We start from the raw sequence: 23,302 nt of genomic DNA, 5'->3' as shown, positions 1-23,302 counted from the left end.
TGCTAATTACAAAAATGATTCACATTCAAACAAATCCAACTGAAATTCATGGAACTATAGAACATTCTTAAAAATACAAACTCCCTAATTCAATACAATATACCACACATACATCAATTTCTTTTCTATTCTATGATGTCAAAGAAAACATTGATTTAACACGTAGTTAAATTCAACAATATTGATTTAATGTGTAACTCATTTAACATGATTCATTAATGGGACTTGACCTCAATTTACCAATTAAACTTTAATATTGGTTAATTAATTATTCCTCTGGCAGTTACCAAACTAGGCACTTTTCAGTACTGATTAATTTTCCAAGATCTGCCCACATAACTATCATTGTATGCAGAAGTCTCACTAAAAATGAAGTTACCTAAGACAAAAAGAATAAAAGCAAAGAAAGAGGTATATTCAAGTGTTTGACTCCCTTAGTGCCCTATGCATAACCGTTCTAGAGGTAGCTATTTCAAGTGACAATAATCATTTGATCAACAATTTCCCTACTTTCCCAATGAAATACATTAAGCAAAAATTAAGTAAACTATTGTAGAGTCCTCCCATAAAAACAACAACGACCTAGAAATGTATTTTTCCTTATTATGTTCTTCTTAGTATACATTCCTAAAAGTACATTGTGGATCTTGTGTCCAAAAGATCCATCCAGCAAAATTCATATATTTATATAAGTTTTTAGCAGTTTAACATTTACATTCAGATTCAACAAAAATTTCTTAGACTACACTAGGAACTGAATTCCAACCACAACTTTATAAAATGGGGGGTGCCTGGGTGGCTCAGTTGGTTAAGCAACCGCCTTCGGCTCAGGTCACGGTCCCGGAGTTTCGGGATCGAGTCCCGCATAGGGCTCCCAGCTCCATGGGGAGTCTGCTTCTCCCTCTGACCTTCTCGCCTCTCATGCTCTCTCTCACTGTCTCTCTCTCAAATAAATAAATAAAAATCTTAAAAAAAAAAAAAATGATCTCATGTTAAAGGTAAATGAGGCTGAGAAAATAATTTGATCTCACAATTACTAACTACTAAATTCAAGAGGTGGAATCCAGATATTACTGATGTCAAAAAGAAGGAGGAAGAGAAGTAACACTTGTTCTGTGTCAGACATGACCCAGGCACTTGGCACACATTTTGTTATTTAGTTCTTACCACTGTTTTGTAAGGTAGACACAGTCTCCATTTTGAAGATGAAGAAAATGAGGTAAGAAGTGATTTGACTTGATCAAGGTTTGTTCAGAAAACAGACAGCTAAGACAGGACAGAAACCCTGGGAATATACATTGACAGATTTTTGTCCGCAAACCATAACTGCGATCCAAGGAGGGAAGTTCATTTGACATGTTGTTTTATTTTTTTGTTTTTAGGGGATTTTTTTTCTTTTTCTATCTTTTTTTTTTTTTTTTTTTTTTTTAAGAGAGAGTATCTGAGTGGAGGGTGGGGGTGAAGGTATGGAGGCAAAGGGAGAACATCTCAAGCAGGCTCCATACCCAGTACAGTGCCCAGCATGGGGCTTGATCTCACAACCCTGAGATCACCACCTGAACCAAAATCAAGACTCAGATGCTTAACCAACTGAGCCACCCAGGCGCCCCTGTTTTCAGTTTTATTTGTTTTTTATAGGAAAGGAATTCTGTTGGTAATCCCTGTAAGGTCACTATCATGAGTCTACCAGGCAAACAAAAGATAGCAATGACACAGCATTTAGCATGCAAATAGATGGCAACCCAATAATTAATCCAATTATCTAACAGGAAAACACAGAATGCCTTTTGTCATTAGAATAGCTTTGCTAAGAATAAGACCCTCTTGTACCAGGTACCAATTCTTGAAACACTACTTTGAGCGACGAAAATGAGAATTAAAATTTAGACAAACAAGGTGAAATACTACTCCTCATTCTACCCAATGCTCCTATATTCCACTAACTGAAACCTATGATTCTGTTCCTCACTAGCATAACTCAATGGGAGAGCAAGAGCAGGGAGAAAAGGCTGGTCTCAGAATGGGAAAGAAACACCACCATTTCAAATATAAAATCAAATCAAAGCATTTTCCTCTCTACTTGAGAAAGTTCAGCAATGTATCACTCAAAGTATCTGTCTTCTATTAACCTATAAAACTGTCTAAAATCCGGTTAGAATATTCCCTTCCTTTACAAATTCTCACCTGTCTTTTCTCATCTCCTTCTGTTATTACTCAAAATCTACTCAAAATAACAATAATAATAATAATAATAATAAGGCAGTCAGACATCTAGAGCTCTTCTATTCAGAAGCAAAATCAATAATTATCAAATACTGGCCAAGGCATGAAGGATTCATATTTCGGAATAATTTTCAAATTTTGCTACATGGAACCAAAGAGTTGTATGAAATACTCCTAGTAGCTAATGAATGAGAGAGAATGCCAGGTAGGTTTCATTATAAAAGTATATTACTCACATACACTCATTCATTATGCCAAAGTTGGGGCCAGAAAAATGTATAACAATAAAATCGAAGTTCTAAAATTCTTACCCTAGAATATGTAAGAAGTAGAGGGGAGGCAGGTGATAATTTGTTGTATTTTTTAAAATGAGTCCTCATCTTTTCTCTGATCTCGTTTATGATGCAATCCTACAGGAAACAAATTAAAGTCTAAAATGAACTCTGAAGTTTCTGAATAATACCATTTTCATTCCTTTTTTTCTTTTTTAAAGATTTTGTTTATTTATTGAGAGAGAGAATGTGTGTGTAGGAACAGGGGGAGGATCCCAGGGAGAGGGGGCACAAGGGGGGTGGCGGAGAGAATCTGAAGCAAACTCCCCACTGAGCGTGGAGCCCAAGGTAAGTCTTGATCTTAAGACCCTGAGATCATGACCTGTGCCAAAACGAAGGGGAGGGCACTTAACTTACTGAGCCACCCAAGTACCCCTACCATTTTCATTCTTGAGAAGAATGTGTATTCTGCTATCGTTGGATGAAGTAATCTACAAATGTCAATCATATCTGGTTGACTGATGGTGCTGCTGAGTTCAAATATATTCTCACTAATTTTCTGCCTGCTAGATCTGTCCATTTTTAAGACAAGAGTGTTGAGACACCCAGCAACAATAGGGGAGTCATCTTTCTTTTTGCAATTCTCTCAGTTTTTGCCTCACACATTTTGATGCATACATATTAAGGATTATGTCTTTCTAAAGAATTAACCCCACTGTCATTATATAATGACCCGGTTTCCACTTGAAGATTTTCCTTGCTCTGAAGTCTGCTCTGTCTGAAGTTAATAGAGCTATTCTGGCTTTCTTTTGATTAGTGTTAGTATGGTATATCCTTCTCCATTCTTTTATTTTTATTCTGTATGTGTCTTCCCATTTAAAGTGGGTTTCTGTTGACAATATATAGTTGAATCTTGTCTTTTGTTCCACGCTGACAGTCTCTTTTAACTGAGTATCTTTAGACCACTGGCATGTAAACTAATTACTGATATACCTGGATTGATATCCTCTCTTTTTGTTACTGTTTTCTTTCATTGCCCTTGTTTTTGTTCCTATTTATATCTTCTACTCTTTCTCTTTTGTGGTTTTAATTAGGGATTTTTATGAGATTCTATTTTCTCTCCCTTCTTAGCATATCAATTATACTTCTTTTTTTCACTTTCTTTTATTTTTGCCCTGGAGTTCACATTATAAATTTACAACTAATCCAAGTCCATTTTATGGATAGTGAAGTACAAGTACCTTTTAACAGAATATTCTTAATTCCTCTTTCCCAACCCTTGTATAATTGTTGTCATTCATTTCACTTATATTTAAGCTACACTCATTGAATACATTGTTGATAATATTATTTTAAACAAATTATGTTATTTGTAAGGTCAATTAAGAATAAGAAGAATAAAAGTTAAAGTTATTCAAAAGTTATTTTAAAGTTATTTCCCTTCACCTAGTCTTTCTCTAACGTTCTCCCCTTTTTTAATGTAGATCCAAGTTTCTAGCCTATACAGTTTTCCTTCTCTGAAGAATTTCTTTTAATATGTCTTATAAGACAAACCCACTAGCAACAAATTTTCTACATCTTTGTTATCTGAGATAGTCTTTTTTCTCCTTTTCTTTAAAGCATAATTTAGCAGGATACGGAATTCTAAATTGTTGGATTTTTCTCCCAACACTTTATTCCACTTCACTCTTTTCTTGCTTGTGTGATTTGTGAAGAGAAGTCAGATATTCTTACCTTTGCTTCTCTATAGATAAGGTGTTTTTTCCCTCTGGCTTCTTTCAAGATTACCTCCTGTCTGATTTTTTAAAGTTTGAATATGAAATGCCTAGGTAAAATTTTGGGGACTCTTACCCTGCCTGGTGTTCTCCAAACTTCCTGAATCTGTGGTTTGGACTCTGACATTAATTTGGTGAAACACTGTCAATATAGCTTCAGATATTTCCTCTGTTCCTTTTACCCCTTCCTCTCTTTCTGGTATTCCCATTATGCATATATTATACCTTTTGAAATTGTCCCACAGTTCTTAGTTGTTGTTTTTTTAATTTTTTTTCAGGCTTTTTTCTCTTTGCTTTTTAAATCTTTTTTTTTTTTTTTTTTTAAGATTTATCCATTTATTTGAGAGAGAGAGTGGTGGGAAGGGGCTGAGGGAGAAAGGGCCTCAAGCAGACTCCACACTGCACAGAGATTCAGATACAGTGCCTGATCCCACAACCCCAACATCATGACCTGAGCCAAAACCAAGAGTTGGATACTCAACCAACTGAGCCATCCAGGTGCCCCTCGTTGTTTTTTAATTTTAGACGTTTCTACTGACATATCCTCAAGCTCAGAGAGATTTTTTCCTCAGCTATGTTCGGTCTTCTAATAAGCCCATCAAAGGCATTCTTTATTTCTGTCACAGTATTTTTTAATTTCTAGCATTTTTGTTCTTTCTTAGAATTTCATATATTATCCATCTGTTCTTGCATGCTGGCTATTTTCTTCATTAGAGCCCTTGGCATATTTGTCATAATTGTTTTAAATTCCTAGTCCGATCACTCCAATATCCCTGCTGTGTTTAAGTCTGATTCTGATGCTTGCTCTGTCTTTGTAAACTGTACTTTTGCTTTTTAGCATGCCTTGTAATTTTTTTGTTGGAAGCCAGACATGATGCACTGGAAAAAAGGAACTGTGGCAAACAGGCATTAGTAATGTGGGGTAAGAGAAGTGTTCTATGATTAGGTCTCAGTCTTTTAGTGAGTCTGTGCTCCCAAGTTATGACCTTCAAAAGTTCTTCTCAATCCTCCGGCACCACCATCCCCACCACACACACACACACACACACACACATACCTTAGGACAAAGAGGATGGCTAGAGGAGGAACAAAATGGCTGGAATTGGACAATTTTCTTCCCCTCCACAGAAGGCTGAAACAGCCTAAAGTTGGGCATTCCCCCTCCTCCAGGTCAGCTAGACTCTTATAACACCATAAAAGGTTAGACACTGACAACATAACTTTTCTTTAGGGCAAATCTTGTCAAGAAAAACAGAATGCCTTGGCATATTTCAAAATGATTGATTTCCCCTTCCTATGTAGGAAGTACCAGGGCACTTTTCTCTAATTCTCTCTGTGAAGACATGGTAGAGCTGGAGGTAAAACCTTGAAAAATGTGGGATTCTTATACTTGGGCCCCCCTAGAGTTTCTACCTCAGACTTACCACACTGAGCCCCTGGCAATTCATTAATTACATTTTAGGTTTTTTCCCTACCCAGTACTGGTTACCTTAGAGGTCTTTGCTCCTATGCTCTGCTAGAATAAGTTGTCATTCTCTGTATTTGCCTGTCTGTCTCTCCAATTTGGGGACAGCAGCTAGCCCTATGACCTCACCTCTATGAAAACTCTAAGAAAGTTGAAAGTTTTCAAATTGTTCGGATTCTTACTTACTGTTAAAATAGAATGATAACTTGCATGACAGGCCAAAAACCACTGAAAAGTCTCCATTTTCAATTTTTACCTTCACATTTTGCTAACTGATAAAGTGATATATAACACTCTTATGCTATTAAGGAGAGAGAGAAAATAGAGATCTGTATTTGTCTCAACGGCATATAAATTACCTAAAATACAACTGATCATAGAGTTCACCCTATAAGTAATACCAAAATGCAAATTATTAAATAATACACTCCATCCTTTCTTTCTGAAGCAATGAAAACACATATATAATAAAAAATTATAGGGATCATTTAGATCCTGAATTATGATTACAAACTAAAAGCAAGTCCTAAATAAAGCCTAAATATTAGATTTCCATAGGGGCTTTTCAAAAAAAATCCGTAAAAACTGTAATTCACCGGTATCTTTGCTGCTCAATTTGCAGAAAAATAAAGCCTATTTCTTAATTCCTAAATAGAATGATAATATCTTCTAAGCAAACTTAAGTTTTAATATTCTTCCTCTGGAGGAAAAAAAAATCAGTAAAAAACTAAAATTTGTCTGTGAAATTTGACATTTGGATGCCAATTCCTAGCATTTGCTATTGCTGTGCAATTAACCTTTATCAAAATTAATTTACTTAGAAAATCGTAGTCCACTGTATGATGCTGTCTGCTGTTCTTATAACAAGAAATACAGCTAATTTTTTCCCAAATTACACTGTAAAACAGCTCATTACTCTTTATATTATTGACTTAAATTTTATTCAACTGAGTTTTAACATACTTAATCAAATGCATGCTGGTTAAATAAGATGAAAATATCTAATTCACTCTAAGAAATTTGAAAGCATGTTGCAAATAAGTGCCCAAACATAGCAAGAATGTCAGACTAACTAAACCCAAGAGAACATATTAGCAGTATCTTCACTTCACATAAATAGAATTTTATTTTATTATTATTGTTTCCACATCTGTGATGTATTAGGTACAACACACATTTCTGAGCCCTTAATATACTGAACAGATGGTGAACCATTACAAAATTAGGAACAAGGGTAACATCTTAAGGAATCATTAATAATCTTGCTCTTCAGCCAGAGGAGAGCCACCAAAGCTGGATAAATACTTTTCTTTTGAGAATAATGAGGAATTAGGGTGAAAGACATAGGAAATGATTTGAGGATGGTCACAAAAAACATTGGGAAAAGTGACTACAGTAACTAGTTAAAAAAAAAAAATATATATATATATATATACATATATACTAAAATATATATATATATGAAGAAAGAGTAATATATGAAGAAAGAGTAATTGACCCCAAAAGAGGTCAAATGAGAATGAAGATGGACGCTTGTGAAAGAAAAGAATGCTCTGAAAGTTTCATTCTTAATTAGCTTAACATAAAATATATTATTGAGACCCCACATTCCTGCAATCCCAAAACAAATTCAGAATCAAACCAAAACTAAGACTTAGTAATTAGCATAGTTTCTAGCTAAAGTAATAACTAATAAAAATGGAGCCAATTATGTCAGTTCACAAAAGATAAATGAAAACATCAAAAGAAAAAACCAAAAAACAAAAATTAAGATTCTCTCATTATGTCAAGTGGTTATATATATGTAAAAATAAACTATCCAGGTGAAAATGGCTGCAACAAGATAATCTAGCAGACAGAGCTCAGAATGTACTCCTGCTCCCAAAAAAGTCACATGATTTTTAAGGAAGTCCCAGATTATCTCCAGAGCTGAAATAATGTAGAATCTTTTGAGGAAAAGTGATATAGCATCAATAAGTAATATAGTACTTTCTGGGTGAAGGAACACTACCTACCTAAAGAAAAAAGGATTTCCTAACTTTTAAAGAGAAAAATTTGATTTATTAGTAAAGTTATTTCAATATTAACTGTGAAAAACGGCTTACCTTCCTTCCACTAGAACGTAAACTGACAAAACCACATGGTATTTCCAAAGGAAGATATTATTGCTTGAATCTGGGTCACTAAAATTATCACTGTGCAAAATGAGAAAAAAAAGGGATAACATTAATTACCTACAATTATGCATTTTCTTTGTTGTTAACGTGAAACATATCTCACATAATATCTCACAGGCTATTCAAATATGATACATGTCCCTAGTTTGAAATCTCTAGAGAGAGCTCCTTTGAAGATTGAACACATAGTTAAAACTATTTAAGCAATTCCTGATCACTAAATGTGAATAAATTTTTTTCCAAGTAAAAAAATTTTTTTAAATATTTACTGTTCTCACACCACTTTATTTTTTCCTTAACAGCATGGAAGTTCAGCTATACAAAAAGGCTCACTATTAAAAACAAAACACACACACACACACACACACACACACACACACACACACACGGGAGGGGGGATATTCAAACAGCTTCAAGGACAAAAAACATGCTTCACACTAGATCATATTTACAGTTCCTCATCTAGAATTCAGCTAACATCCAACTGCAGCAATCAGCCAAGCTTGGCAAATTAAAATAACAGTAATTTTGACAGATTATCTGCTATAAATATTCAAATATGGGCGTTTATGTACATGCAAGGGTCTCTATATGCCAATCAAAAGGCTTTGTTCAGGATCCTAAAACTGAGTTTTTTTCACCCTTCTTTTCTGTAGGAATCCCCTAAGTCCTTAACTTTCATTTTAACTCTTTCACCTCAGCTGATAAAGGGGCCAATTATTTCTCTATTCATAGCCTGAATTATCATCCATAGCCTGAATTAAAAATTTAAGGAAAATATTCATATCAGACAAAAAGAAAGTACTTAGAATCTTTGAGAATCGAAGTCTGTAAAGAAAAAAAGAAAGATCCAGGAATGAGGATGAAGTGGCTGCAAAGAGAGAATCTGGAAGGATGGCAACTGAATAAAAGATTAATGTTTTACTCATATGGCCAGGTATGGATTGGTAAGTAAAATCCAAATGTAAAGAGCATTTAACAACTTCATAATTTGGGCTGCCTTCAAAGTTCCATTAAGATAGACCACCATTTTTCTGGGGCACCTGGGTGGCACTGTTTGTTGAGCTTCTGACTCTTGGTTTCGGCTCAGGTCCTGATCTCAGGGGTGTGGGATCCAGCTCCACACTTAACACAGAATCTGCTGGAGTGTCTCTCTCCCTCTCTCTCTGCCACACCCCTGGGCACACACACACACTCTGTCTCTCTTTCTCTCTCTCTCAAATAAGTAAATAAAATCTTTTAAAAAATAAAAGACATAAAAGATAGACTACCACTTATTTGCATCAAGGCAAGACTCTACACTTTGAAGACAAGTATATGAAAGTGTCAAAAGTGGGGAAATGCAATTAGTATGAAATTCAAACCAAATTCAATTTTTGAAATCCAGAGATAGCTCTATTTAATCAATAATAACGGCTCTAATGAAGGCAAGATATCTCATGCATGAATTTATTAATTGTCCTCCTATCCTATCTCCCATTAGTCAGTTCCCCTTAAACATGTATGAAATTACTGAAAAGAACCCAGGAAAACTACAAGTGATAGACATGTCTCTGCATCCAGAGCAGACGATGCAGTCAAACAAAATTATGGACAAAAATTCAACCTATTCAGAGGCATATGTCCTTCTCTTTCCACCTGGAAAGAAACAGCTATAAATCTCTATTAAGATTGCTCAAAATAGGGGCGCCTGGGTGGCTCAGTGGGTTAAGCCGCCGCCTCCGGCTCAGGTCATGATCTCAGGGTCCTGGGATCGAGTCCCGCATCGGGCTCTCTGCTCGGCAGGGAGCCTGCTTCCTCCTCTCTCTGCCTGCCTCTCTGCCTACTTGTGATCTCTCTCTGTCAAATAAATAAATAAAATCTTTAAAAAAAAAAAAAAAAAAGATTGCTCAAAATATTCCTAGAAAATTAAGCTTGCAAGAGAACTTTTCCTTTATGATCACTCACCATTCAGCCACTCAAACCCAGGTCCAGTAGGGGATGTAAGCCAGAACAGTGGTTTTCAAAGCAGCAAAAGGAGATGAAAAGTCTAATTTAGGGGCAGTCACTTAAGCCTCCCATTGGAGCTTGTCAGAAATGCAGAGTCTCAGTCCCTATCCAGGGATAGACTGAATCAGATTCTGCATTTTAACAATCCCCAAATAATTCACATAGGTATTAATATTTGAGAATCTCTGCAGGAAGATTAGAATGAGAAAAAAGGTATAATCTGTTCGAAGACTGGTTCTTACTTCAGGCCACTGTCCAATAAGCAATCAGTTTTTAACCTTTGGTTTAAAAGCATCATTATTCCTCCCACAATCTTTGTACTTTATTTTATTTAAGATTTCTTTATTTATTTGAGAGAGAGAGTATGAACAAGGGAAGGGTCAGAAGGACAAGCAGACTTCCCACTGAGCAGGGAGCCTAACACAGGGCTTGATCTCAACTGAGCCAGTCAGGCTCAGATGCTTAACCTATTGAGTCACCCAGGTGCCCCAATTTTTGTATTTTAAATAAGGGATCTTGAAAAATAGAAACCCCTTGAGAGACAAAGGAATTAGTATCTAATGATTAAATCTCAGATCCCAAGAAAGGCTATGACAGAGTTATCTTAGAGCAGGTGGTCCCATCTCCTACCCCTGAATCACATGAACTAGACAAGTTAATTTAGTAACAACCCCTTTCATTCCAAATCCTAGACTCTAAGAACATACAGCAGTTCCAATAGCTCAGAAAGAGATCAAGAGACCAAAGGACCATGCTGTCATGTAACCAGAAGAGGAGAAAGCTGTATGTGCTCATATTCAGCTATTGTCTTTTAGCTCCAAATCCAGCCTTTAATACTCAACATAGTGATGCTGAAAAGAGACTCTGGAAACTACTTTTCCCTTTGGCCAGCCAGCTTGGCTGGCTGTTGCTAATAAGAGCACTAGGAGAAACTTGCTTTTTCCAGTCAGCACTGCCCCAGCATAGGCCCTCCACTCCAGCAGCAGCAGTTGGTGACAGCCACCAATTTTTCCAGCACTCTCAAAAGTATCAGCAGAAGCCAGACAGTACTCCCTCCAGAGGTTTTGAGCCCCAACTCTACTCATAAGCCCTTTTTTGTTCCCCCAGTATTGATGGTTGTAGCTTTTTGCAATTATCATCTCTGTGTTACTCCAATGTTCCCCTTTTGCTCTTTCAACTCCATCACCTGTATAATCCATTGACTATATTAAATTTTCTCAGCAGAAAGATCTAGTGTAGATTGCTTCCCTGTCCAGATTCTAACTGATATATAGTGCCTAGACAGAATAAAATCCAACATGATCTTGATCGCTTAGGAAAACTATTTTCTGAAAACATGACAGCCTATGAGAAAATATTTACTGTCTCTCCCCCAAAATGGGTGCAAGATGGGAAATGGATGCAAGAAGTATGGTTGAAAAGATGAGGAAACACAACTTGAGGAAATAATATATTGGGGCTCCTGGGTGGTTCAGTCGGTTAAGTGTCTGCCTTCAGTTCAGGTGGGATAGAGCCCCTCATCGGGCTCCCTGTTCAGCATGAGCAGGGAGCCTGCTTCTCCCTCTCCCTCTGCCCCCCCACACCACCCCTACTGCTTATGCATGCACACTCTCTCTCTGTCAAATAAATAAATAAAGTCCCCTTTTAAAAAAAAAAAAAGCAATATATTGAACAAATATCATGACAGAAAGAAAACACATTTTAATCCCCAGAAATATAAAGAAAAGACCAATAAAAAGTCTAAAACAAATATAGTTGTCCACTTTACATAACAAATCACAGAATTTAAGAAGTGGAAGGAACTTTACTCTTTTGCCTCTGCCACTGTTGTTTTATTAAAGTAGTTTTATACTGATCTTGAGTTTTACTTTCAGGAAGCCACTGACAAATTAGAGAGAGGTGAAAGAAATTACAAAAAAACTGATGAAAGCAACAGGCAATAGGATGCATGAGGAGAGATTCAAGGAGTCACTTCTTAGCTCAGGCCAAAAAAAGAAAACTTCAGGATGTTAGCTGCCTAGTTCTAGCCAGCTCTGCTTCATCTCCCTACAGATGCTTAAGATGATAGAAGATAAAATAAAGGAAGACATGAAACGGAGCTTCTTAGCTTACTGACTCTCCTTTGAATCACTAAAATAGTAGCTCTTAATGCTGTTTACACATGAGAATGAATGAGAATTTTTGACAAAAATAACAAAATAGTAATAATGATGATGACGCTCAGAACACAGTAACAGAGATCTGATTTAACTGGTCTGAGATGTAGTGCAGACATTACACAAACAAAACAAAACAAAACAGGGCACCTGATGGCTCAGTCAGTCAGTAGAGTGCACGACTCTCGCTCTTGAGATAATGAGTTGAATCCTATGTTGGGTATAGAGAACTGTCAAAAAACACAGAAGCAGAGTATTCCTGATATGACTCTTTTCACTAATATAACTAACAAAATTTCCATCAGGTTTTAATTATCCATACTAGTTATGTAACCTATTTGTAGTTACTTTCTCCTTCTAGTTAAAACCAGAAAACCACTCTCTTCATCTGTCCTCCTATCTTCATAATAGTATGTGTTCTCAGTCTACCTTCCTTTGCTACCCTATTCTAAAACACTATATTATTTGAATAATAAAGTAAAATATGACCTATGACAAAATAAAATATACCTCAAATAAGTTATGTTTACTAAATATGAGTCAAATGAGTAATCACTACTCCTTCTACCCTCATAACACAGAAAAATTGTATTTATTATACATCATGTGTAAAAACTTAAATGAAAAAAATTTATTACCTCCATCATCAATAAAAAAACTTACTGGAGCAAAGAAAAATAACTATTTAAAAATTACTTGAATCATATTTTCATCAGGAAGAATAAACTTAAAAAGATGATTCTCAACTTCATTGTCAATCAGAATTACATATTAAGCTCATAAAATTATAGACTTCTGGGCCCATGACCAGGAATTCTGAATCATAAAGTCTGAGTTTCCAAGGATGAACCCAAAATTATACATTTTAACAAGCTTCCTAAATAATTATTATGCAGATTATCTTTAAATTACACTTTCATATATACTGCACCTTCAAACCACTCTCAACTTCCCTATAAGCCCTTTAGGTCTGATCAGACTACCCACCCCTATCCCTCGCCTTAAGAGCTTCAACTTCTGATTAAACTACATGCTAGGAATTAAGACAGAGAAATAATAATAACAACCAGTTGTTGGATATACATTACCATAGGCCATGAACTTTACATAATCTATTACAGATATAAGAATTAAATGAGGGGCCCTAGGTGGCTCAGTGGGTTAAAGCCTCTGCCTTTGGCTCAGGTCATGATCTCAGAGTCCTGGGATCGAGCCCCACATCGGGCTCTCTGCTCAGCATGGAGCCTGCTTCCTCCTCTCTCTCTGCCTGCATCTCTGCCTACTTGTGATCTCTGTCTGTCAAATAAATAAATAAAGTCTTTAAAAAAATGAATTAAATGATATAGTGCATGTAAAGTTTCTAAGATAAAGAAATGCTCATTAAACTAGCTGCTACCTAAACTAATATATACACAAAACTCTGCATATGCATGTTTACAGCAGCTTTATTCATAACTGCCAAACTTGGAAGCAACCAAAATGTCCTTCGGTAGGTAAATGAAAAAGTAAGCTTTGATACATATGAAATATTATTCAGCACTAAAAAAGGAGTAAGTTATAAAGCTATGAAAAGACACAGAGGAAACTTAAAGTAAAAAGAAACCAATCTGAGAAGGCTACATACTGTTGATTCCAACTATTTGATATACTAGAAAAGGGAAAACTATGGAAACAGTAAAAAAAATAAAAAATTTAAAAAAAAATCAGGGGCTGTCACAGGTAGAAGTTAGGGAAAGAGCAATGGACATGAATAGATAGAAAGGAGAAAGGATTTTTAGGGCTGTGAAAATATTATAATGATGGATACATGTTATACATTTGTCCAAACCCACAGAATGTACAACAGGAAGAATGAACCCTAAGGTAAACTATGGATTTGGGTGATTATGATATGTCAATGTAGGTTCATCAATTACAACAATGCACCACTCTGGTGGGGAATGTCGATAATGGAGGAGTCTATGCTTGTGCAGGGGCAGGGGATATGATTTTGCTGTGAACATAAAACTGCTCTAAAAAAAGTCTTTATTAAATAACAAAAAAAAAAAAAAAGAAGAAGAAGAAGAGGGGGCACAGAGGGGCACCTGGGTGGCTCAGTGGGTTAAGTGTCTGCCTTCAGCTCAGGTCATGAACCCAGTGTCCTGGAAGCACAAGCCCAGTGTTGGGAATCCCTGCTCAGTGGGGAGTCTGCTTCTCCCTCTCCCCTGACCCTCCTTCCTGCTTGTGCTCTCACTCGCTTGCACTTTCTTTCTCAGATGAATAAAGTAAAATATCTTATTAAAAAATAAATAAATAAATTTTTAAAAGGAGGAAACAGTAAGCTGCTATTATCCCTAGGAAGAGTCAACTTTGTGGGGGTCATCATAATGACTCTAAGACATTTCCAAGTTGTAGGAACTAAGGTTTAATAAATTGTCTGGGCAAATAATTTGCCCAGAGATAGTTAGGGAGCAGAGAAAGGATTCAAGGTGATACCTACGACTCCAAAACCTGAACTCTTTACTTTAACCTAGGCTAACTTCCAGAAATAGCAGGACAACAACAGTAAGCACAAAATCATTCTATAGTCATAACTACACTTTATAAGAAATTTTCTGAATCATCCCCAGGTCAACCATAACCTAAGCATGTCTCACAAATGTTCTTATATGACTAAGAACTGAAAGACAGGCATATACTATGATGGGTGGTTAACAATAGGTAATTATAATAACCAAAATTAAGTACGGGTTAATGAGTGAACTACTTCATATTAAATAATGTTCTAATAAATATAATACTTAATATTTAAAGAGTATTTAATATTTTCACAGCATTTTAAAATTATGAATTAGCAATAACTCCATGATAAGGGCCAGTATGACTGTTAACAGTCATACAGTCATATTGTCCAGCAGACAATATGAATAAAAAGGTAAATGAAATCCAGTCTAAGTCATCAAGCTGTTTAACTCAAAAACATTACAAACTCAAAGTCTCTTGACTTCCCACATCAAAGGGCTGTAATCCTTAGTTAAAAGTATATGAAGCTACAAGGCGATGAATTCAAAACAATAAGGAGACGTCTATATTTCACCCATCACAAAATATGAACAGAATAAATATGCAATTCAAAGTTCTCCTTCAGGATGCTTTCTACTCAAATTTTATAAAATCTGCTTATGTTCCTAATGATTAAGTTTTTTGTATGAATCATTTACTTTTTAAAACATTCTGGACCTCGTCTCAAAGCATCTGTTTTCCCCTCATCTCTGTGCCTCCCAAATGGCCATCATTTTCTCCTCCCAAGTACATTTCTAGCTTGCCTGTTCCAACCAGCTATCTCTAAAATGGTAAGCATTTTAGGCACTGGTTTCCACAAACCTTCCCCACTTGAACGACATTCATAACAAAACACAATTAGTCATGCAAAAAAAAGATAGGTATATACTGGTAACATACACATACCACCAAAACTAGAAATTCAGAAAATGAAAATTACTAATGATAAAAGCACATTTTATTCTGTTAAAATTGCAAAGAGCAAATTTTATTTTATTTTTTTATTTTAATTTTATTTTATTTTAACCTGATAACTCTCAAGAAGTTAATGTAAGTCTCGTGGAGGCTATTTCATTTTACAAACATTATAATTTATAGATAACTCTCTAGACAGATTTTTAATGAACTGCATTAAAATTTAGCTCTTAGCTAAATATAAAATGGTACATAATACAGAACAATATACAAATATAACTCGGCCAGGGAGAACACCTATCTCCCATTTGCTCACCCTCTCCTTTAAGGAGAGAATACCTCTCCCATACAAACCAAAGAGGTTCTGATTCACTGGAATGCTACAGAGCTCAAGGAACCCAGTACTACAGAAAGAAGCCAAAGTGGTAACACTTCCTTCTGCTGGAGATCTGTTGATTAAACACATAAAAGTAGGTATCTCTACTATCTAAATTTTTACAAAGAATGCATATTATACTTCTACAATTAGAAAGATTCATTTCTTTTTAACATTTTATTTATTTATTTGAGAGAGAGAGCAGAGACAGTGAAAGAGAGCACAAGGGGGAGGATAGGAAGAAGTGAGCCCCTGTGATGTGGGACTTGATTCCAGGAATCTGGGATCATGACCTAAGGCAAAGATAGACCCTTAATGGACCAAAACACCCAAAAGCCCCAATTATGAAACATTTGTCATTTTGAAGTGATCTGTTTAATTAGGTACATCTTTTTTTTTTTTTTTTTTTTTTTTTGGTAGGAAAAGGCAGATTTAGAAATCCCTGTTTGAGGGACATAACCTTAAACATTAAATCCCACAAAAAGCAAATTAGTGAGGTTGTGAAGGTTCCCAGGCAGAGGCACAAAGTTGCTGACTAACAAACATCATGGGTTTTTGTTTTTGTTTTTAAGATTTTATTTATGTGACAGAGAAAGACAGAGTGAGAGAGGCAACACAAGTAGGAGAAGTGTGAGAGGGAGAAGCAGGCTTCCCACCAAGTAGGGAGCCCAATGTGGGCCTCGATCCCAGAACCCCAGGATCATGACATGAGCTGAAGGCAGACACGTTTGGTAAATCTCTCCTGATCCCTTCTTACTAAATATTAAAAATATATTCCCCTCCTGAGCAAATTCTCTAGATGCAACTGAATAGTGAGTGACGCCTTTTTGGCCCCAGATCATAACCTCTACTCTTTGTGTGCTATATACACACAGGGAGAATAAATCATCTATCTGTAATTTAATCAGAAATGTTTTAAGAACATAACAAGACAAACCAATCCTTTATCTTTAAATGGTACATAAATGCACTGTCAGGTAAGGTAGTCAGTAGCCAAATACGGTCAGCATGTGAAATATGGTTAATTTGAAGTGAGAAACTCTGTAAGTGTAAAATATACACTGATTTCATACTTAGTAGGAAGAATACAAAAGATTTCATTGATTTTTTTTATATTAATTAGCAGTTCAGGTAGTATTTTTAATATATTAGGTTTAATGAAATATATTATTAAAACTACTTTCACCAGTTTCTTTTTACCTTATTTAATATGGCTAGCAGAAAATTTAAAAGTACATGCATGGTTCACATTATATTTCTACTGGATGATGCTGGTCTATAAACTAGTGATCAATCATAAGCTCTTATGAAACTACTTCTATGTCAATCTTTCATGACTATGTAGCATCATAAAATCTCCTCATTACAATAGCCTAACCAAAATTACCTTCCTGCCTGATTTGCAAAGTAGATTATATGCATATTCAGGTTCCTTCCTTTCTGATACCTTCATTCAGTCTTGAAACATTGGATAAATTCTATATTTCACCTCCTCTACCCCACCTTTACCAACCAAGTTACTGGCTTTAATATATTCATCTTTTATCTCTAATGAATACTGTACTTAGAGAAGAGGAGGCTGAGAATTTTTCCCAAAAGAGCCTCCAGATTATCTCTAACAAGTAGTATGTGGTGGTGTTAGAATTCGATATATAGAACCGAACAACCCTAGCATGAACCCTGTCTCTCGTTGTGCAAAGCCCTATAGCTCAGCTGCCTTGTCTGCAACAGGGATAAATATTATTACCATTTAACATTAAATTAATATTTCATTTAACTCATATTTACTATTAAAATATCAATACCATATGTTGTTGTAAGATAATAAAAGAAAAGCATTTAGAACAGGGCCTGGAACTTCAATGTTCGTAAATATTAGCTATTATCATTATTTCCTTTTTTGACTTGCATCCTGAACCTATCATTCTCCTCTTCTATTTCTGGTTGCCCTGTCAACAGGTTCTCTCCTTATTCAAGCTTTTAGCATATCTAATAAAATGTAAAAAATATAGACAGCAGATGGAGCAGGTCACTTGGTCTGACAAAAACAAAGAATTCCAAACACAAGAGCCCGTAAGAAAGTATACTTCACCACATAACAAACAGATTCCTCACTATGAGAAACAGGCTAATTCTGGGACTCTGTAAAAGTTATCTTCAAGGGGGCTGGACAGATGTTCCTCAAGCATCCCTTTAATCACCTATGTCCTTTTCAAGGGATCCAACCCAGATATTAAAATCTAGAACCTATCCCACTGACAATACTCACCAAATCTAAAATTATACATTCTTTGTGGCACTTTGACTCAGCTACTGATTCATGTCTGGACACCTAAAAAATCAGTAAGCGCCCATCTGCAACCAGTAGAAGAGCCCAAGTTTAGAATTTCACCACATTACAATGCAAGTTAAAAATCTGTCCACTCTTACTTAAAGGTTCAAAAAGCAGAAGATATGTAAGAAAAGGTCAAAATACTCACTTTGTCACTTGTGGCATACCAAGTCTCACGGACTTCGAGCAGATTTTGGGGGGACAGTTCTTTAACTTAAGCCACAATCTGGTTCAGCTGAACCTCTTATTACCCTTTTCATATTCTGTCATACATTATAGACATTTGCATTATATATTATACATATATTATATACATACTATATATTTTGTTTCTTCCCCAAATTACACAGGACTCTATCTTCCTGAATTCAAAAGTCTACAACCCTGGCTCTGATATATTGGATACTCAAGTATTTGTCAAGCTGGGTTGAATCTATAATTATAAAAAATATATTATATACCTCATGAAGTCTTCAGTTTTTAAAACATTTCATGTGACTTCATTTGATTATTCTAACAATCTTATAGTCATATCCAAGACCTAATCTCATTTTTCATGAAGTACCTTAACTGAAGCTCAGAAGTTAAAGTAATTCAAAATTATTCATTTTGTATGTCTTAAATACACAAACCTTAAATCCAAGACAAACCCAGAACTGCATTGACCTGTATCACACACCACACCACACTAGAGCCTTTTTCAGAGAGCACCAGTAGGGAAAGCAAGAAGATGAAAGAAGAGACAATGACAACATCAAGTTCTGGTAATGAGATAAATAGGTAGCCAGTCCCTAAATAAAATTAAATTACTCTTTGCATTTCATTTTTCCTATCTTTTTAAAGCTTCAGTTTTATTTTCCTTCCTAATAGTTTCTTTCCGTTAAGTTTCTTCCTTTATTTTTACATAATTAGTTGTATCTTCATCATCAAAATTATACTCAATCTCAAGCCAATCTATGTTTTAAGTTATGTAATTTTATAAATACAGTTCTTTATTCTGTCTTAATGAATGTATTTAACTATTCATTTGAATTCAGCAGTATTCTCTGAAATGGCTTTTGTTCAATTTTATCTCTCTAAAAATAACCTACTATATAAGTCCACATTCTGCTGATACTCCCACTTAGACTCCTGTGAGGAAAGAACTAGCAGTTTCTCGCTAAAAGTACCTACAATGAGCAATCAATCGACATTAGCTGACATCCAAGATTCTAAGAGCAAAGTTAACTTGCTACCTTGTCACTCTTGAGTTCATATTTAGAATGTCCAATAAATGTCCTATTTACTTCTAAATCGATGACTTAATTCACTCCACTTCTTTGAATCTGTTTCCTCATGTAGAAGAAAGCTGGTCTAGAGTTTTGGAATTTCTTTATGATCTAAAGAGCTCCTAGTTTAGAGATTTAAATACAAGTTTATTTACCCTCTAAAAGTTGATTTCTTTTTTTTAAGGTTTTCTTTATTTATTTGAGAGAGAGAAGAGAGGGAAAGAGCATAAGCAGACAGAGGGGCAGCGGGAGAGAGAGAAACAGACTCACTGCTGAGCAAGGAACCTGACGCAGGGCTCAATTCCAGGACCCTGGGATCATGACCTGAGCTGAAGGCAGATGTTTAACTGACTGAGCCACCCAGGCATCCCTAGAAGTTGATTTCTTAAACTAATGCACATATTTGTATCTTTTCTACCCACTGTACTTGAAGGTAAGAGCCATATATCTTTGTAACCTTATCCCTTTGAACATGGTGGTATACACATACAGGTATGTTTCATTTGCTCACCTGCCTGAAAGTGTTAAATTGTTAACTTTGGCAGAAGACTTCTTGAATTTCCCTCTGTGTGATTCAACCACAAATAATTACAATTTTTAAACAAATTCTGAGAATATAACACTGCCAAATTACAGTTAGAATCCAAGTTAAATTACTGTAGTCCATGAATGATATTCAGCATAACTAACATCTGCAAAGGAGATGGCAATTAACTGAGACAGAGAGTTTGGCCCCAAACCTCGCTCAGCCATATTTTTCATAACCCTTATGGCCAATCCCTGACTAACAGCAAACCAGACCTCAGAATGACATCCACATCCCTAGATCATAAAGCTAAGGAAGGAAGAGTGAGGGGAGTACTAACAAGGATGTATATTTAACTTCTGATTTATCATAACAGAACTTTCTCCAATTAAAGATTTACCAAATTTGTTTTTAGACAAGGTTAAAGTTAACTTATTATAGAGTAAAATTTGAAGGAATATTTTTTAAAAATATTTGAAGTAAAATTTGAAGAAAAACATAGACGTAAGGTGTAACAGATTCCCAGTCAGCTTGTAATAATAGTAGCATCATTTAGCTCAAATTTAAATTTAAAGACTATTATCCCTCTAAGTAGTTTTAGCAGATGCCTGAACCTTGATAAAAATTAATAAACTATGTTTGGAATACACGTATATCTGTAAAATTAAATACAGAAACAAGCTGATAAAAATCATTTAACTGTGCATAGAGTAGTAAAACTAAAAAGGTTTCGGAAAATCTTAACGAAGAGTCACGTATAATCATCACATCTGCATGCAGTTAAACATATGGCACTTCAGTTTCAGGAATCCTGAGTGCACCAAAACTTTTACAACTAAATTTGGGTTACTTAGGGTGAGGAAAAGAGATGCGAAAGGGGAGTGGAGCCTTTAAAAACCCCTATTTTGACTAAATCTGCAGCTGTAATTACAGCTGTTCCGAAGCTTTCTTGGAACTGCCTAATTACATTTTTTTAAAAATAATAACAACCAAAAGTAAGTTTAACGAACTGAAGAATGACAGAAGGACTTCATAGTTAAAAGCTATTTTTTATATAAAATTAATTTCTTATTGTTTTGGCTCTGCAACTAATAGATAAAAATTGTTATATAAGTCCAAGAAGCTTTCTCAGTTTCCTTGGGTTTTGGAATTTTTAATTTTTTTAACATTAAAAAGTAATCATTAGAAAGTATATAGCACTTCTTTCCTTTGGTAATTTTGCAGAAACTCTAATTTTTTTTTTCTCCTTCCCCATGCCACCTATTTTGTGTAACTATGAGACCAGTTATGAGACCAGACTCTTTCCATAACCCCCACTCCCAGCACAGCAACATACTACTGGGAGAGAATTCACAACTGCCAACTTCTCCCTGAAGAGTAGAGATTTTCTGGGGTGCCTGCGTGGCTCAGCTGGTTGAGCATCCAACTCTTGGTTTTGGCTCAGGTCATGATCTCAGGGTCATGAGATGGAGCCCCACTTGGGGTTCTGTGCTGAGATTCTTTTCCTCTCCCCCTCCTTTCCCTCCCCTGCTGGTGGGCCCACTTGTGTATGCTCTCTCTCAAATACATAAAATCTTAAAAAAAATAATAAAATAAGGAAAGGAAAGACTAAAGGGTTTCAACACAACATCTAGTGTCACTTTTAAGACTTCCACCAATTCAGGGACAGACCAAAACATCTAGCTCTGAAAGCCAATGGGGCTTGTGTCCACAAGATCCAGAAAACCATAGCAAACAAAGAAATAGTTCTTGGTGGGCTCCACAGACTCATTGTGGCTATGCCCCCAACCTCAGCACAGAGACAACAGACAACAATGCCCACCTACCATTCTTTCCTGAAATATGTCTATTTGAATATCTTTTTTTAAAATATTTTATTTATTTATTTGACAGAGAGAGAGAGAGATCACAAGTAGGCAGAGAGGCAGGAAGGGAAGCAGGCTCTCCACCGAGCAGAGAGCCCGAGGTGGGGCTTGATCCCAGGACCCTGAGAACATGACCTGAGCCGAAGGCAGAGGCTTTAACCCACTGAGCCAGCCAGGTGCCCCTCTATTTGAATATCTTAAAAGGTGCAGGCTGAGGGCCAGGTCTCTCATTTAACACACATGTAGGGACAGGTCTTCTCCAGAAACCAGAAAGGTCAGTGAGCACCATCTTTGCATTCCTTCTCTGCCCACCTCTCACTCACTGGTATCTTCCTGAAAGTAATTTGTGTACTCATCCAGTGCTTGGCTTTTGCAGCTGCTACCCAAAGGACATACCCCTTGATGGCCTAACTCTGGTGGCCAGAGCTTGCATTAGCAGACTCAACAGGATTGCAGCAAACAAATAATTCTATGGGGGCTGACTCCCTCGGGCTCAATGCACAAGGAGCAGACAGAAAGACCCATCTCCCAGTCATTCCCAATAAGAGACCAGTTACATACTTTAAAAGCTGCTGCCAGAACATGAGGCTTCTAATTTAGCATTCATGTACAGACAGATGTCAACCTTCCATGAAACCTGAGAAGCCAGCAGATACCATCTCTGCATTCTCCCAGTATATCACTACAAATCACAAAGAGCTTCCTAGAAGAGCTTATGCACACATCCTGTACTATCAGTCCTATGGCTGTCACACAGGGGATGCACTCCTTGATTTCTTGGTTCTGGCAGCCTGCAGGGATTGCATTCATATGTCCCGCAAAACAGTAGCAAACAAAGAAACAGTTCTTAACTGGTTAACTCCCAGGGTTTAGAACAGTGGAGACAAAAACATCCAGATCCCAATCTTTCTCTAAAACACGTCTACCTGCATACTTTAAAAGCTGCTACCTGAGGGTCTAGCTTTCACTCAGCCTGCATACATGACGATGATTGATCCTCCACTTGGGGACACAAAGATCTTGGCATACTCTTAGCTACTGAGAGCCATGAAGAAGGCAGTTTGGACAATCACAAAAGGTTTGAGAGACAGCCAAGAGCTAGGGCCAGGCTGAATGATAAGATTCTTCATCTACATGAGACCATTCCATCAAGACTGGGAAATATGACTGTTTTATCTAACTCACAGAAGCCAACACTGAAAGTTAAGGAAAATGAAGAAACAGAAATTATGTTACAAACAAATGAACAAGACAAAACTCCTGAAACAGATCTTAATAAAAGGGAAATAAGTGATTTACCTGATCAAGAGTAAAAAATAATGATCATAAAGATGTTCACCAAGATCAAGAGAACAATGTATGAATTAAATGAGAATTTCAAAAAAGAGATTAAAAATACAGGAAAGTACCAAACAAAACAAA

At 36.1% G+C, this 23,302-nt stretch overlaps 1 protein-coding gene across 6 annotated transcripts in view; it reads right to left on the bottom strand.

Moving 5' to 3' along the window:
- The window catches only part of FUT8 (fucosyltransferase 8), a 303,528-nt gene that overhangs the window by 194,000 nt on the left and 86,226 nt on the right, over positions 1 to 23,302 (bottom strand). For 2 of the 6 annotated variants that reach the window (XM_032344519.1, XM_032344516.1), the window contains exons 3-4: positions 15,830 to 15,962; positions 7,841 to 7,930 (exon numbers count right to left, since the gene is read on the bottom strand). The exons of 1 other annotated variant lie outside the window; for it this stretch is intronic. The gene's annotated coding sequence lies outside the window, so the exon portion shown is untranslated. Of the gene's footprint in view, positions 1 to 2,534; positions 2,634 to 7,840; positions 7,931 to 15,829; positions 15,963 to 23,302 lie in introns of all 6 variants that reach the window. 3 more of the 6 variants (XM_032344517.1, XM_032344521.1, XM_032344518.1) reach the window with 2 other exon arrangements.

Source organism: Mustela erminea, chromosome 5 (genome assembly GCF_009829155.1).
Source record: "Mustela erminea isolate mMusErm1 chromosome 5, mMusErm1.Pri, whole genome shotgun sequence".
Lineage (NCBI taxonomy): Eukaryota > Metazoa > Chordata > Mammalia > Carnivora > Mustelidae > Mustela > Mustela erminea.
This window is presented reverse-complemented; position numbering and strand designations above follow the sequence as displayed.